The sequence below is a fragment of the Myotis myotis genome, unplaced genomic scaffold (assembly GCF_014108235.1).
Source record: "Myotis myotis isolate mMyoMyo1 unplaced genomic scaffold, mMyoMyo1.p scaffold_m19_p_8, whole genome shotgun sequence".
NCBI lineage: Eukaryota > Metazoa > Chordata > Mammalia > Chiroptera > Vespertilionidae > Myotis > Myotis myotis.
This window is the reverse complement of record NW_023416390.1, coordinates 63,276,594-63,295,122: the sequence shown is the minus strand read 5'-3', so window position 1 is coordinate 63,295,122 and position 18,529 is coordinate 63,276,594.

Below are 18,529 nucleotides of genomic sequence, written 5' to 3'. Positions count from 1 at the left end.
AATATCTTTCTTTCAAGTTATAATGTTTTAAATTCTAAACAGATTCTTTTAAGAATGAAAATTCACACATATATATATATATATATATATATATATATATATATATATATTGCCATCTTTAAAAAATAAACAAATCAATCACCTTTCTACTAAAAAAGAAAATGTGGAGATTATATATTATTTTATATTGGTGACTCCTCTTCTTACTACACTCTATTGCTTTTTTATTTTTTCCACCTCTAAGCACTCTATCAATTCCTCCCCCACTTCTGTGTCCCATTCACTAGCAGCAGCTTCTGGGATGCACCCTGTGATGAAACTGATGCAGGATGTTGACTGACCTGTTTACACCTGGCAGGCAGGTGGCATGAGGAAGCAAACCTCACTATTTACCTACAGCTCCATCAGTAGGAGAAAATTGACTTAGGACTGATCACAAATTAAAAGGATTTGTCTTTCCAAAGTAGCAAACATTTCTGTGGTTGTGTGTGTGTGTCTGTGTGTGTGTGTGTGTGTGTGTGTGTCCGTGACTTTAAAGTGGCTGTTGACTTAAGAATATCAAGATTAAAGTTCTTTTTGTTGCTATTTGTTTGTGGTTTATTTTGTTTTCTTGTGGGGTTTTTTTGAGGTTTTTTTAAGCATTAGGAATTGTATTCAGCCTTTAGGAACCTGCTAATGACTTTCCCTAATAACTGGCTTGACCCTAGAATGCTCAGTAAGAAGACAAAGAGGCAGCACCAGGGGCGGGAGGACCAGACCAGACCAACTTATGTGAAACTGTCAACCCCCCAGGGACGCATTAATAGTTTATTGGGTATGGAAGATGCATGGCAAAGTAAAGAAAGAGGCTAATAACCTTTAACACTGAGAAAAATAACTATTATTGTGACCAGTGTAGCATGAAGCACAAACAGAATACTCACTGGGCAACAAAAAATAATGTGTTGCCCACCAGAGCAATTAATAAAATTAAAGCACAGTTTCTTGCAGATGGATATGTAGGAGAATAATGGTGTGGGGCTGCGCTGAGCTGTCATGCATCAGATACTACATCTGTTATGGAAATCAGGGGAAGTGGGGGCCTTTTGTTCATGCGAGAGCCCTCCCAACAGGGATTTGGCTGGAGTAGATTTTCTTGTTATTAAACATGATTTCTAGCTAGTAGAGAGCAGATGCTTCTGCAGCATTTGGAACTAATAACCAACATTCAAGTGCATGCCACCCCTAAAGAGGCTGGGGCTGTTGGAGAGACCAATTTCAGCTCAAATATAATGTGTTCAGTTCAGTTTCTACTTTGCACATGAATGACACTGATACCAGATGAGCCTTCTGCCCCAGGGTTTGCTGGAAACAGAAAAACAATGACACTGGCCCTAACGAAGATCAGAGGTTTTCAGGTGTATTTGGGAAGGACAACTCAGAATCATGATAGCCATGTTTCTGGGCTCCAATTAGAGAGCAGGGAATGGGAGAGAAGGGAAGTGTATGCAAACTCATATTGTATTGGACAGAGACCCCACCCATGCCTTTGCCAGGCTCTTATATCTGGGCTGTGACTCCTTGAATGAAAATGATTCACGGGGCTATAGGTCACCATTTAATCACTTAAAGAAGAGCACCTCTTCTTTCTCTTTTTTAAAAAAATAATTTATTTTTAATTATAGTTGGTATACAATATTACTAGCTTCAGATGTACAGCATAGAGATTAGACATTAATATACTTTACAAAGTGACTACTCCTATAAGTTTAGTACCCATCTGACACCATATGTAGTTATTACAATATTATTGACTATATTCCCTGCATTGTACTTTACATCCCTGGGACTATTTTTATAACTGGCAATTTATACTTCTTTATCCTTTTCTCCCAAAAGCACCTCTTCTGGGTAAATCACTTAATTTCAACTGCCTATCATGTTACCCTGAAGATTTTTCTTATTTCTCTCTACGTACAACACATTAACAACAAATTATCAAGCATTCTTTCTATCAGAACAATTGTATAGATTGTTCTTTCTAAATAATAAATATCAATATCTGAAAAATCCACACGTGAAAATTAATATCTGAAAAATTCTAAAATGCAAAGACTAGGAACATCAAATGAGTAGTTTCACCTCAGAATTTTCCTTATTTCAAGAAGTAGCCTGTAACTAGAGCTTATCTCCTTAGAAACAAGACAGTGATTTGGGGATGGAGTCTATGCCAACTATAGCACAGCTTGGAATGGTCGCAGGCCAGGCCAAGGGGCCCTACCGGTACATGAATCTGTGCACTGGGCCTCTAGTGTAACTAATAATCACCTAGAACAGGGGTGGGCAAACTTTTTGACTCGAGGGCCACAATGGGTTCTTAAACTGGACCGGAGGGCCGGAACAAAAGCATGGATGGAGTGTTTGTGTGAACTAATATAAATTCAAAGTAAACATCATTACATAAAAGGGTAAGGTCTTTTTTTTTTTTTTTTAGTTTTATTCATTTCAAATGGGCCGGATCCGGCCCGCGGGCCGTAGTTTGCCCACGGCTGAGAGGCTGTGTGGAGAGCACCTCAGGTAGATTGAATAAAATGGAAAGGCTTGGTCAATTGATTAAATCTTCTCTTGAGAAATTTTCTGGTCAACTTATAGATAAGCCTTCCATTCTATGTGTTCCAATGTTCCTACATGAATGTGCACTGCATAAACCAATCACAAAATAGCAACAATAGTTTGCATTGGTAAGTTATTTTTATTTTATCATAACTTTCACGTGCATTGATGGTATTCAATCTGATCTTCACAATTATGCAAAGAGGTAGGTTAAGTAGCTCACCAGATCTCACACAGCTAGAAAGTAGTGAAGCTGTAGCTCACTCCTGGAGCTTCTGACCAAATAAGAAATAGTTCATTTTTTAAAAAGTTATTTTTAATTGTTTTGTGCCACATTACTTTAAAAGTGCAATTGACCCCCCCCCCCCCCCCAAGAACATAGATTTTTTGTTTAAAAATTCAGGAAAAATAAAGATACTGAAGCACTTGTGAAGCTAAGTGTCTTTCCATAGCTGCTAAATTTTCCCATGTGGTTCAGCAGGTGTTAGGGATGCTGATGTGAGAGAACTTTTTAAATGAGATGTAAGCCTGGACATCCCAGACATTGGGATCTAAAAAGCTATGGTGGGCATATATTTTTTATTGTTATTTGGCACGAACAAGAGTGTTAACCCTGTTGCCCTGGCCAGTTTCCAGAGAAAGGATTACAATTTGCCCTGCTAAAAACATTCCCTGCTGCTTTAATTAGGTCTGGTATTCCCCTCCCCTCCACACAGTCTGCAGCGCGCTCTGTCCTGTCAGCCAGCTGCTATCGCTCGCTCCAGGAGGACGAAACGATTCCTCTAACTGACATCAAGAGACAAAGCAATAGCCACAAAGCTGGATTTTGAAACAATATATAAACTTAAATGGCTGATGGTTAATACTGTAAAAATTAAATCATGGGATGGGAAAGAAACTTTGAAGATTATTATTATTATTATTGGTCAGAGAGAGCCACGTGGACAGGAAACAGAGCACCAAATTAACCTAACCAACTCTGCTTTTAAAAATCCACCTAATTCTGCCCCACCCCCTAAAGGAGTCAAAATACTTGTTTTTGCATGAAAGTGTGTACTTAGTTGTTTTGCTATCGTATATATGCATTGTAAGAAAGGACGGCATATTACCATGATGGTAAATAGTTTTAGACCCTCTATCAGCATCCTGAATTGGATAAGGAAGCATTCATTTAGTTAAGTGAAAACCATTTAAACTCAGAACCAATAAAGCAAAGAAAAAGAAAAGGAATATTTCACACCTTGGTAGTGGATTTGTGAAAAAAATGAAATATTCATAATGTGTTACTGTAAAACAGTTTTCATGGGATTATGTGGGAAAGGCTATATCCCATATGGTGTTTCCAGACTGCATCCCAGAGAGCTGCCATAAGGTGAGAGCTGGCTCGACAGAGGCGGCGTCCATCTGCACTGGGGGAGGCTGCTGCTGCAGACAGGGCAGATCTCCATATCTGGACCAGGCTCAAAAGCTGGACATTCCTCTTCCAGCCCACACACCACTGCCCTTTGCTTTACAACTGAGATGGCTGTGTCTGCCTCTGCCTCTCAGATAATGTAAATATCTGCCTCCCCACTGCAAAAGTAACTCCCATTTGGTTGCTTCCTCTATACATACATTTCTGTGGATCCCTTTTATTCATGCTGCTGCTGAACCTCACAATGTACATGCTTCTCCCATGTTCCCCTTTCATTTCTGATGAACCACAAAATTGGAATTTGAAAGTGGCACATACCTTGCTTCAGGTTCTTAATATACTCATTTGCTTAAATCCACAGAGTTTTGATGGCAAAGGAAACAACATGATGTTTATGGAGTAGCACATGGAGCCCATCCTGAATGCCTTGTGTTCAGAACAGTTATCTTTAAATGAGAGAAGCAGACCCAGCATAAGGCATTATGGAGTGGTGAGGATTGGGGAATACCGAAGAGCTCGTTGTCTGTGTAAAAGGGACAACTTCTATTTAGCAACATATTTGATTTGTGAAATATAGCAACTAATTTAAGAATTTAAAAAATTTCATCAAGGTCAAGCTACATGTAAGAGTGGCCACTGGCATATGCATTTATATTCTCGGGAGAATGGTTAGAATGTTATCCTGATATTAAATTCAGTTCCATGAAAGACCAATCTAGAGAACAGTCTAATTATTCAAAGACGGGACATTGGTTTCCTCAGTAATCCAACATAGGCAAGATTTCACGTTAGTAGAGGTCCTATGAAGGGGATTGACACAACAATGAAGGACACATCAGATTACTCCCCAATCTAAGGTAGAATTCTAAGAAGAACTTTTCCAATCACATCAGGATGCTTTCTTCCTCACTACTGTACTTTACCCATCTCTAAAAGGCTTTCTTAAGTGTTTGTTTAAGCAGAAGTATGTAAAACAATAAATTCATGGAACTGCAAAATAAATAAGTAATAAATGTCTAAAATAAAAAATAGCAATCAACAAGAACACGTGTGGTTGGTAGTGCCAGGGTAGCTAGTAGAAGACCTGATTCCTTGGCTTTGTACTCACCACATCTGTGTCCTTGGACCACCTGTTTAACATTTCTTGACCTATTTCAGCTGGATAAAACAAGGCATTTTAAACTGTATCAACCAAGTCATAGCAGTTTCAAATGAATCTGCCTTTAAAACCCACACTAACATCTGATCTCAGAAACTATGCAGGGCCGGGCCTGGTGAGTACTTGGACGGGAGACCACCTGGGAATACTGCATGCTGTAGACTTAAAATAAATAAATAAATGCAATAAAACCCACTAACAGAGCAAATAAAAGTGGAGCAACTTGTATGGAAAAAATGTCAAGCCTCTGACATCTCATTGAAATTATAGAAGGGTTCCTCCAAGCATACTTTGAAACCACCGGACAAACTTTTCTCTGAGTTTCTTTCTGTTATTGAAATACAGATTCTTGATTTATTAGAGATACATTAAATTCTGCTCAAAATGAAAATAAAATGATCTTTTTTTTTTCCTCAAAACAAACTTATTCCACAACCTGCTTAACAATCACCTATTAAGTGCCCATTGTGTGCTAAGACAAGATTTTTTTGTATTAAGTAAAAACTATAGATATAAATCATCTGATAAGAATGAGAAGTCAATTTTACAAATAATAATTGCATTATGTAACTAACATGGTTAGTCTGGTAATAAATGAGGTCAACTTTACAATCCAAATGACATTGACTCAAATTTCTAATTCCATAATATTCTCTAATTATTTTGGGGACTCCCCAAGGGTTGCTTTACTTATGCTCACAAAAGAGTCTGCCTGCTACAGCCAGTCTTCACCTTCAGCTAATAAGTAACTGCTATGATTCTTCTCTGTGGCTACAGTCCCCCCTGCTAATGTCACTGTTCTCCTAACTGTCCAGTAGGGCCTATTTCGTAGCCTGCTGCTGATTCTCTTCAGGAGATAGCCAGTGTTGCTAATGCTCCAGAAGTCCCTCCTCTGTGAGCCAAAGCAGTTCCAGTTGCTGTGGAAATGAGGAAAGAAGTCTACCCTACCTAACAATATGCCGCATCTGTTTGACTTTCAAAGCATCGCTGCACATTTCCAGAATTCTGAAATGATGCTTAAAACTGGCACTCAGATTCTCTCCACTCTTAGTCTTCCGATATAAACTCTCAGTGAAACTGTTCAGCTCAACTATCAGTAATTTAATACCTGCATTTAAGTAAATAATGCTTTCATAGTTTCCCCCAAATGATGAAATAAAGGATAGGCACCTACTACTTTATTTGTGGAATTAAAGATAGAGTTTGAAGATTTTCTTTAAAAAAGTATATCATTCAGGATAGCCTAAGGGATTATTACAGGAGTAACAACACCTAAATCTTAATGGCTTAAAAATGAAAGATTACTTTCTTGTTCAGCTCTCTATTAATCATGAGTTAGCTACATGTTAATCATGAATTCATGGGCTCTGGCTCACCAAGGAAAGGTGATTTGGTGATTGTGGGGCAGAAGGTTCCTCTCAATGTCATCTTTTAGAACAAGATTCGAGTTGCAAGCACTACCAGGTATATTGCTGTTTGCTAAGATAAAGAGAAAAATTTGAAAATCACACACTGACTCAATGCTTACAGTTATCTCAGTGCTTACACTGACTCACTGCTCAAGCATCAACTTACAATTTAAGTGACATGTGACATTTAATTTTACAATTTATTGACCAAAATGGGCACATGCCCATACCTAACTTCAAGAAAGCAGAGAAGCACAGTCCCACCATAAGCACAGAAGGCAAAGAACTGGAAATATTTGACTAAAATTAATGATTACCACACCCCAAAACAATCTTCCATAAAAGTGCATTGGAGCCTTTACCTCTAAAGATAGAAAACACTTGCAATTTTAAAGATCATATTCCCTGCCCATTTCTATCTCTCAATATTTCAAAAATCTCAATAATTAGTGTTATCCAGCAACTTGACCTATGGTTGTTGAAACAATTCAGAAGAAGAAGTAACCATTGACACTGGAGAAGTTAAGGGAGTTAACAGAAAATATATGAAATACTAGAGGCCCAATGCATGAAATTCATGCAAGGAGCTTGGCCCTTGCAGCCCTGGCTGCCTAGACCCACTCAGCCCCAGCTTCGTCCAGAAGTTTGTCCAGACGGTCGTTCTGCTGATTGGCCATTCAGTAGATTTGCATATTATGCTTTTATTATTATAGATGATTTGGACTTTGAAGGAAAGGATATATATATATATATATATATATATATATATATATATAATTTTTTAATAGGGAAAATTTGGTGAAATCACATACATGGAAACACAGAGTGGGCAGGGAATGAGTCAGGAGCAGTGGTACAATGGTTTGCCTCACTAGGTTGTCTGGAGTGCAGTAATCAGTGACAGAAGGTGGAATGGTAGGCTTTTCTTAATATATATTTTTATTGATTTCAGAGAGGAAGGGAGAGGGAGAGATAGAAACATCAATGATGAGAGAGAATCATCAATTGGCTGCCTCCTGCATGCCCCCTACTGGGGATCGAGCCAACAATCTGGGCATGTGCCCTGACCTGGAATCAAACTGTGACCTCAGATGCTCAACCACTGAGCCACGCTGGCTAAGCTAGAAGTAGTTGTTTGGAAACGGATTGTGGAAGGCCAAGATAAAGGACTTGGCCTTTGTTCTACCAAAAATAAGGGGCCATTAAAAGTTTGGAAGGCAGAGTGATGATTGCAGTGTACGAAGATAAATCTGTGCATGGGGAAGTTGATGGATGGTAAGAGGAAAAACTGATAGAGAGAAACTAATTAGTGCACTATTGCCATCATCAAGGCCTAGACATGGATGGTGACAGCAGGATTGGTGGGGGAAAACAGCTGTGGAAAACTTGACAGAAAAAGAATTTATTATGATTGGCTGTGTGACTGAAGCAAAGGAGAAAGGGAGAGTAAGCTGGTCCATGCCTGCTTATTCCTCTAGTTAACACTGCCAGAATCCACAGCAATCACTCAATAGACTCCCGGTGTGTGTGTGTGTGTGTGTGTGTGTGTGTGTGTGTGTGTGTGTGAGAGAGAGAGAGAGAGAGAGAGAGAATGGGTGCCTGCTGATACTCCTATAAAACATGCTTGTTCACCTAGCTGTGTGCATTAAGTTGGCTCTAGGAAGAGATTCAGCGTCCAATAATTTGGGTAGTGTTATAATGATGAGTGCTTATGATTTTTAGGATAAATTGTAATTTTGCTTTTTAAATAGATTATTGCTGAACTAGTAGGTCCATTTTGTGATTTCAATGTATTACACTTCAAAAAAAATCCTTTTCTTGAACTTCAAATTGCCCTAAAACATGAAATACAGATCTGGCTCTTTAGTTATTTGGCACCAACTATCTCCCTCTTTTCTCCCCACACAGCCCCTTGATCAGACTTCCCTTACAGAATCAGACTCTATGCCTCCAGTTTTGTCATATTTTTCTGCTAACATATTTCCAGCAATATTAGTACTCATAAATGTTTTGTTTCAGCTTATTCAATAGGTTTTGCTTGTGGCATTTTTCCAACTGATTCAGAGTATCCTCATGGACAGCTGTAATTTCTCCAAGTAGACTCTACTTTTTGTACTCCTTCCTCTGCTGCTGGCAACGTTGGACTCTATGGATATGACTTTCCTATGGAAGTCAAAAATAATGTGTTTTATTCCTATTTCTCCTTCTTTTCTTCCAGAGCTGCCTACAGTCTTGGAGAAAAGTATAAAATACAGTGGAAGATATTTACATTTTGTACCCAAAGACTTGAGCAGAATAGCTATTTCCCAGTGGAAGTGGACAATCACAGGTTACTTAAGATATCCTTATTTGCAACTTTATTAAAGCCACCATTGCATCTAAGTTAATTATTTGTAAGTAGATAGTTTTTAGAAAAATAGTGTTTTAAAGAATCCCTATATTTTTGTTTAAGAATAAATCATTTAATATACATCCTTTGCTGAAAGTCAACAGCAAATCAGTTTTAACCATAATCTGAATTTCAATATACTAATGATGGCATCATACTGATGTAAGAATGCTCTGATTATAAACAACATCTAGAGGAAGCAAATTTATTCTCTACAGTTTGAAGTCATAATTGGCCTGGCTCCTGTGACTACAAGTCTAATCTCCACTCTTAGGTTCACTTGCTTATAAGATGTCAAAGCATCATACAACTTTAATAAAACAGTGTGTTGTAGCCCTAGTAATAGATATGGAGATCACTGGAATAGAAAATAGATTCCAAAAAGACATTTATTTCTATGAGAGGATGTGGTTCGTGATGATGGTAATGGAAAAAAAATGAATTATTCCGTAAATAAGGTTAGGAAAACAGAAAATTTTGGGGGAAAATAAATTGTGATCTCACTTTAAGTAATATACAAAGATAATTTTTGGATGAACTAAAAAGCTAAATAAAAAAATCAAAACCATAATAGAAATAATGTGAAATTATTAAAGTATGATTATAGTTTCATCTGTATTTTATACAATATTATCCAAGTATTAAAAATAAGGTTTATCCATATATGATAATATGGGAAGGCATTTACATTAAGAAAAAATTAATTTTCTAATGATCTAAATAGAAACATATATACGCATACCTTTATTATAAGCAAAGAAAAAGGTAAGCAAGAATAACCTTCACTGCTAACAAGAGACTGGTAAGGAAAGAGTTTGTGGCTGACTTGGATGTTATCTCTTTTTCATCTATATTTTACTCTTTTTCCTATTCTATATTATTGAATTAAAAATTAAGCAGAAATTTCAATTCTTTCAACATAAAATAATATTTATGTCAATATCAATAATGGTTGATATTTTCATGCTATTGAAATGAGACAAAAAGAACATCATCAGTTACTTCCAACAGTCCTTTCTATATCATTAGGTGAGCTATTATCTCTTCCCTGAACTCAGGCAATAGCCTCCTGATTCATCACCTGCCTGCATCCAACACTCATCCTTCTGATCAGTCTCCACAGAGAAGAAGGTGTAAATATCAAGTGTTCCAACTCCATCTCTTGCTGTGTCACCTTGAATGCCGCTTCATCTGCAGGTCCCCCTATCTAGATTGCTGTGCTGTTTTAGAACACCCTGAGGTTTTACATAATATCATATGGCACAATTTACATTTGAAGTTTTTGCATTTCTTTATTATCTGCTTCATTATTCTGTTGGCATCATGAGGACAGGGACCGGGTCTGTTTTGTTCCATATGGAAGCGCCATAAACTAGCACTGTGCCTGGCCTGAAGTAGATAATAAGTACTGAATGAATAAACAAATGAATGAATGATGGAATTGCCTAAATAAACAAAAATGGATAAAGTGAATGAATAAGTACATTATTGAAGACAGAAAGCACCAATTATAATGTATATCCATTAAGGAGAAAATAGAAATCATAAATATTACTTATGCATAACCAAAAGGGGATTTAAACACAGGTGCCCAGAGAAGTAGTGGGCAATAAATGAACACTATCTCCTGTTTTGTTTTGTTTTGTTTTGTTTGTTTGTTTGTTTGTTTTTGTCTTTCTGAATAAGGAGCATGCCAGGAAGTGCTAAGTGATGAGGTCAGATATGTTATTTGCAAAGCTGCCTGCATTTTCCAGGTGCATTTCAGGTCAGGGCTGGCAAGATAACAGGCTACTCAGGAGAATTCTTCTTTGATTCCGTAAATGAATGATCTGAAAGAAACATATTGATGAAAGACACAGCTCTCAGACCCTGGAAGGAGCATAATGCAGGGCTGGCCTGAGGGAGGGAGAAAAATCAATAGCTTTAACTGTGAATGAGACCGGCTTCCTTACAGCTAATGCTGGGGAAGGGGGAGCCCTCAGGGACCCTTTCTCCATCAATTTCCTCTGGCTCTGCTTGATAGCAGATACCAGCAGGGCTTGGGGATTCGGTAGGGTTAGCCAAGCCTGGGAGGGGTAACCAGGGAAGCCCAGCTGGCTCGCAGAGATGATTTCCCCTGCTTAGTTCCCTGGGCTCAGCCATTGAAAGCCCCATGGGGCATCCACCAGGCCAGAGCCTGACCCTGGGAACATTAATTATATTCCTGAATCAAAATTAGGCCTCCAGTCCTGAGCTTTTCTTCATCAGCCATTGTATTCTAACCATATAATGGAGATGAAATGAAAAGAATTTAAAACATAAGATCCTACTATGAAGCTGAATCTCTCAAAACAGAAAAAGAACTCCTAGGTCTAGTCCTTCTCAATCCAATTGGTTAATGATAGATGAAGATTTTAAACCTAAACTTTTCCCTCATCACAATGGTCTGTGTTCTTCCCAAGAAAAATAAAATGATCTCCCATGACAGAATCCATTAATCAAAATCAATAGCCATAAAAGCCTCTTTTTTTTTGTAGTTTTGTTTTTGAGTGAAGGAAGGAGAAACCATCTGGAGAGAGAAATTTGACTCCTCTGGAAAAACACCCTCAGCCCAGCATCCAAACTAAATTATTCCTTTACCAGGAAAGACAGGCCTTGCTTTTTCTTTTAAACAATGATATTATCTAATCCTTTAGCCTCTGGTATAGTCTTACTGTTTGGAGATTTCTGTTTATTTGTTTATTTTTTAAAATATAGGCAAATAATTAAGATTCCACGCTCTCTGTTCTAACTTTAATTATGGCATCATCTAAAATCACACAGTTGAGAATGGCTGATCTGACCCATTTCTTCTTGGTCCATCTTTTATATATAAAGAATGTTGATGACCATGCCTCTCATTACTCTATAACAACAATGTGGCCCCAAGTTTGAGCATAATGTGAATATAACATTTCTTGGCTTACTTATAGATTTTAGTATTTATTTAGTATATGATAGAAGAAATCTATAATTATAGAAAATTAAGTTAAAGTTTGACTATGGGTTTAAAGATAATTTAGTTTGAAAAAAAATAAAGTTAGCTTGATATGAACAAGAAAATGCCCTATTTTTCCTACTTTTTAACATGTAATTGGAAATATAAAACCTAATTAGAAATCAGCATTCTCTCATTTTACTATTTATAGAGCAAAATTCTTACTGTTCATGCCATTTTCACACTGTTCTTTGCCAGCATCTATTAGGTTCTCCTGGTTTTTTTGCAGTCACTTGGAGAGGACCAAGTGGAACCTGGGGGGAAGCAACCTGGTCCTAGTCCCAAAATCACAGACAACTGCCCCGTTCAAGCTGAGAGGCCTTGGGCTGCAGTTCTGCCTGTGATCCCTGCTGATGGCAAAGAAGTTTGAGCTCTACCTGATTTTTAAAAAAAGACTTGCAAAATTACTTAATAACTTTAGCCATTACTCATTTTCTCATGACTGGGCATACCAGCATTTCTTAAATGCAGAGCTCAAGTTCCAGTGGCCTGAGAAGAACACGGGGTAGTGCCATCCTGAAACCACTTGGGAATCAAACAAGTTTGAGTGCAAATACCAAGTTCACTGCAGGCTCCAATTTTTTTCTCTATATTTGTCCTGGACTGAGGTGGAAGCTGTGCGGTCACACCATATAACCAGCCTACACCTCTCTCCTCTTTCTTCTCAGTTATCTCTGGGCGGTATGCTCTTTGCATATATACAGAAAGATGCTGACATGAGAATGATCTATATGGAGAAACACCGAGGGTCGAATAGCAATGGTGCTCTAGTTCTTCACTCTCACAGACCTACTTGTTCAAATAATACAAATGTATTAGAAGAGTTTTGAATATTTGCATACTTTTTTTTTCAGGTGATCCTTTTTCATGAATCAAAACTGGGATATATCAAGACATAGCAGATTATAATGATTTAGAGTATAGCTTTACTAGGTTTAACTGTCAACACCACCGTTTACTAGCTTTATGTAAGTCACTTAACTTCTCTGTGTGTCTGTTTTCAACTGAAACATTGGAAAAATAATAGTAACTGAACTCATAGGTTTGTTGTGAAGATTGGATGCTTTAAAAAAGTCAAATCTTAGAACAATGCTAGCCATAGAGCAAATACTACATAATTTTTGCCATTATCACTGTGAGCACTGTGAGTTGCAGCCTGAGGACGTTTCCCTCAATCTGACTTCTTTATAATTAAAGTCAATTATCTAAGATCCCGGGAGTGAGTCAGTTGTGTCAGTTATGGGTTTTGATGTTGTAAGTTTTTAGTTTCTTCTTTGTTTCCCCCAGTGCTTTATGAATAAGGTATTAAGAAGTTTGGGACTGACCTTCAGGCTTCCTTGGAATCAGCTGGACCACCAGTAAACTGTGTATCAAAGTCATAATTTCTGGACACTCTGCAGAATTACTTTCATTAAAACGGGTTTTAGAGTAATTTGTTAGACTTTTTAGATTGAAAAACTTAGTTTCTAAGAGTCAACATTGCAATTTAGAATTTTGGAAATGTTTTATGAAAAAAAATATCAAGAAGGAAGTATATAGTGTATGACTGGAGGAAGAAATGCTACCAACATGAGCTTCAGTGAAACACACCTGTAGAAAATCAGGGACCTCAGTCTGGAAGCTTCAAACCCTAGCTGGCTTCTGTTTAATACTGCTCAAATGAGCCCCGGGCTTTTCAGAGGAGAAGGCCACAATTTATAATTTCTTTGGAAATACTTAAACAAGTGAGAATTCTTTTTCCCTTTTATCTCCTTCAGTTGTACAGGCTTATGCAAAATGACTGAAACATAAGGACAACAGAGGGAAAAGGGCCTCTAACTACAACTATTAATATTATCCATATTTTTATTCCAATTTTTGTATTGGAGATTCTAACATTATTTTTTGTTTGAGTTACAACAATAGAAACATAATTACAAAATTAAAACTAGGAGTGATATTAAACACAAAGGAGCTCAGTAAACAATAATTGTTCTACCAAGGAATCTACATCAATATTTGCACTTGACTTTTTGAATCCAACACTTCAATTTCATGCCCTTTCTACATGTACAAATTTGCAATGTAAATTCTGATTTAAATTACCTGGAATTATTAAAAATCACTATCAAAGGAACTGTTAACCTATTCAATTAATCTTTACTGCTTCAAACTAATGGCTTGTACTGTTAGTACATTTGTGTTTTAAACATGGTTAACAATTTAAACGAGCCAGAGAATTGATTGAACATGAATTATACAGGTCAAAAAATAAAAGGTAAATAAATTGTTTTATAGTTATGTTTAATTTTCATGATAATTATCTCAACTCTAAACAGAGCATAGTTACAATACTACCAAAATAAACTGGTGCTAGAAGAAATTTAGAAAGCAACAGTGTTTGTGTTAAATCTGTCAGATGTGCTTAACATAATGAAGTGAGATTTGACCATTGTCTAATTATTATAACCTAATTTGGAAAGCCACATGGAGAAATGTTTAACTTAGCCAGAAAATGGACAAATCTCTGCTTGATTTTGGCTGTGTAGATGAAAGCTCAGGGACAGCTCTGAACAGCGTTTTATTTTGAATGGTGGTATGCCTCAGTCCTTGCAGAGTCAGCTGCCGTAGGACACAGCGAATGTGGGTATAGGTGTGGGTGTTTTCCCTCAAGTGAGAAATATAAATACTGTACTAAAATTATGGGGAAAAAGGGACCACACATGTGAATGAAAGGAACTTCAGAGACTAAAATAAAACTAATTGTGTACTTAGAGCTCTTCCTGGCAACATGTGCTTTGATGGGAAGGATGGGAGAGTCGGGAACTTTCATGTGTGAGAAGCTACAAGGATAATCATGTCTTCAACAAAAGGCATGCATAAGCTATGCTACAAGTTTCGCCTCCAAATGAGTGGAAGGGCAGGTTTTCGGTTCCGGAGTTTACCCATGCAGGAAGCAATTGAGTTTCTGAAGATGAAAGCCTGTTCAAGGTCCTGGGAACTAGCCAAAAACAGCTCACACCACTGACAGGAAATGATGGATGACAAAGAAAAATGTAAAGAATAGAGATACAATCTTGGAGTTACTTAATAGATCTTTTATTAAAAAAAGATTTTAAATAAATTTGAATTCATAAAACCTTGCATATTCTAATATCTAAGAATAAATAACTCTTTTCAGTGGTATTAATTAACCAGAGACAATGTGAATCACTCAAAAATATAATTACCTTTAAAGTAATATTTTAAAATAAAAGTGACAAATTTTAGGTGTCAAACTACGATCGACTAGAGCATTTTGTGTAAAAGATGGAGTCCCATGTTGTCATTAGACTAATTTTATATCTATTTTAGTAATGGTGCTGTACAACTTTTGTAAAAACAGAAGGTCCAAATTTCTGTGTGTCATAATCTCATAAAAATCTTATTTCTTTGTAGATTGAGTAAACATAAAATTTACAACTTTGTCATCATTTTACAAAATCCTATTTCTAAAATTCAGTCGCAACAATTCAAAACACAAAGTAAGGAAAGCTTATACTCTATTTTCCCTTTTCTCATGTTTCATGTGAACCCAAACCCCCCAAGTTTGCTCTGCCTTCTTCCTGTTTAAAATGTATCACTCATCCTTCCTAGTAAAAACAACCCCAACTTTGACTAATTTCTTACCTGGTAATTACTAAACTCTGCTAGGAAACTAAGAAACTGATTCAACCTAAGTCAGATAGATGGTAATAGTTTTTATGCCACTTTTTCAGTTAGAAAAACAGCAAAGCCTGACACCCAGCTCCATCTGGGTGTCAGGAGCACCCACAGCTCCATCTTGGTGTTCTCCTGTTAGACGTCAACAATTTCACAAAACATCAGTATGAGACAAGGCCACTCTGGGATCACAATAGATAAAGGCATAAGTAAGATTACTCTGAACACAACAAAACATGAGCATTGTCCATGGCACCAAATACCAAACACCTCCTTGTCAAGCTAATATGAATGACTGTTGCTTATTTACCAATGACAGCTTTAGTGTCCCTCTTTTCTTTCTTTGTTCTGCTTAAATTTCATTAATGTACCTAATTACAGAATTATCTCCATTTTCTGATAGTACTCAATGGGAGTGAATACCCTCTTCCTTGAATACTTCCCCAACTCACCTAATACAAGCTCAGATACTATAGTCATTTCTAACATTCTCTTGTTGGGATGCCTTATGGTACATTCCAATGAGAAATTAACCCAACCTTGTTTGTCTTAGGTGTATTCTTGCTGATGTTTTGTGTGAAGGATGTTGACACCAGGTAACAACCAACGTTTAATAACTTACAAAATTCAAAATAGTGACCAAAGGTGAGGACTGCCAAAAAATACTGGATGGGCAATGCTGAGATCCTATTGGTCAGGCAAGCTCCCTTCAGAGCCTAGATGGGATAAAGCATTGTTTGAGTTCTTTTTTTTAATTGTTGACACTATTGGAGATGTTCCTATCCACCAACTTCCGCTTTGCCCACTTCTATCCAGCCACCGCCCTCCCTATGCTGTTGCCTGTGCCTATGGCTTATGCATATATTTTCTTTGGCTAATGCCTCACCTTCTTTCATCCACTCCCCACCCTCCTTTCTCCCCTTGTTTGAATTCTTATACCATTTTCATTTATTCAATCATTCAATTATTCAATCGTAGATTCTACCATTAAACAATAATTTACTAAGTACATACATTGTGCCAGGCGTTGTGTTAGGATCAAAGTATAAGAAAAATCAAAGTTCCTGCACTCATCAAAATTACAGATGAGACCACGCATTAGTTAGGTTATTATCTACAATGGCAAAGGATGAAGAGGATTTTTGCCTAATCCACTTGAACATGTCCTCTGTCACTATGAAATTAAAACTGCTCTAATGAGGTATGTATTACAATTTTGCGCTATTTTTTTCAACACATGGGGAATAAATAGATTAGTACTGGGTTAAAGGGTCTAAGAGAAAAAGTCTCCCCTTGATACTGTAACTGAAATCTTGGAATAAGTATTAAACATTAATATGATTCAAGGTACAAATGTTTAAAGCATTTTTTTTCTGATTTGATTATCTAACCCTAAAACTAAGAGTTTAACTCCTTTTCTCAACAGAGTAAAGCAAGATGGATCCTTTATCCATATTTAATGCTACAAGATATGAAGAAAGATAAAATTAATCTAGGTTACAGCTATAACACTTTCAAAGTTTGTATCTAGTGAATCTTTAGACACACAGCTAAAGAGCTATCCTATATAATAAAAGGCTAATATGCAAATCAACCAAGCAGCAGAATGACCGATCTCTATGACATGCACTGACCACCAGGGGACAGATGCTCTATACAGGAGCTGCCTGTGGTGGTCAGTGGGCTCCCACAAGGGGGATGCCGCTCAGCCAGAAGCCCTGAGCTGGGCTCACTGCTGGCAAGTGCAGCAGTGGTGTCAGGAGCCTCTCCCATGGGGAGCAGGCCTAAGCCATCAGTTGGACATCTACCGAGGGCTCCTGGACTGCGAGAGGGCACAGGCCAGGCTGAGGACTCCCCCCAACCAAGAGTGCATGAATTTTGTGCACCGGGCCTCTAGTCTATAATAATAAAAGGGTAATATGCTAATTGACTGGATGTCTTCTGAACATCATTCCAGATGTCCTTCCTGACGAAGCCGGGGCCAGAGGAAGCCAGCCTGGTCCAGGGTGCCTGTGGGAAGCCCAAGGGAAGCCAGCCCAGGTCAGGGGTGCCTGTGGGCAGCCCAGGGGAAGTCAGCCCAGGTCCAGGGTGCCTGTGGGTGGCCCAAGGGAAGCCAGCCCAAGTCCAGGGTGCCTGCGGGTGGCCAGTGGAGGGAAGCAGTCTGGGTCCCGGGTGCCAGAGGGAAGCCATGCAGGCAGCCAGGGGAGGGAAGGCCTACTCTTACATGAATTTTTGTGCATTGGCCTCTAGTTTATAATAATAGTTTTCACTTTTTTAAAAAAAATTATTTTCTTAATCTTCACAGATTAAGGAAGATGTGTTTTTATTGATTTTTCTTTTTTTTTTTAATTTATCTTTATTGTTGAGAGCATTACAGATGCCCAGCCCTCCCAACCCCCTCCCCCAGATCTTCATTGCACTGTCGTTTGTGCCCATGGCTTATGCATACATGCATATAAGTTCTTGGGAACAAAGGAAGAATTTTCCTAGCCAAGGCCATGGCATCACTTAAGAGGTCAGGAATTAATCTTAGTATGTGCTCTGTTATATCTCTTAATCTTTATTCACGCATATATTCATTCATTAAATTATTCATTCATCAACCTAAATTTGTTGAGCATCTACTAAGTTCCAGGAATTGGCAGGGTACTAGGGACACAGTAATCAAACAATCACATGTATAAATATAAACTTACAGCTGTGATAAGTGCTATGAAGAAGGGACACACGGTGCTATGAGATTGTCTGATGGGGAAAATGATACTGTTGGATGGGCTAAGAAAAGATTTCCTGAGATGGTTCTAATTATACTAAGATCTAAAAAAAAACTTAAGATGTTCATAGCAAACCTATGTTATAGCTATTACTA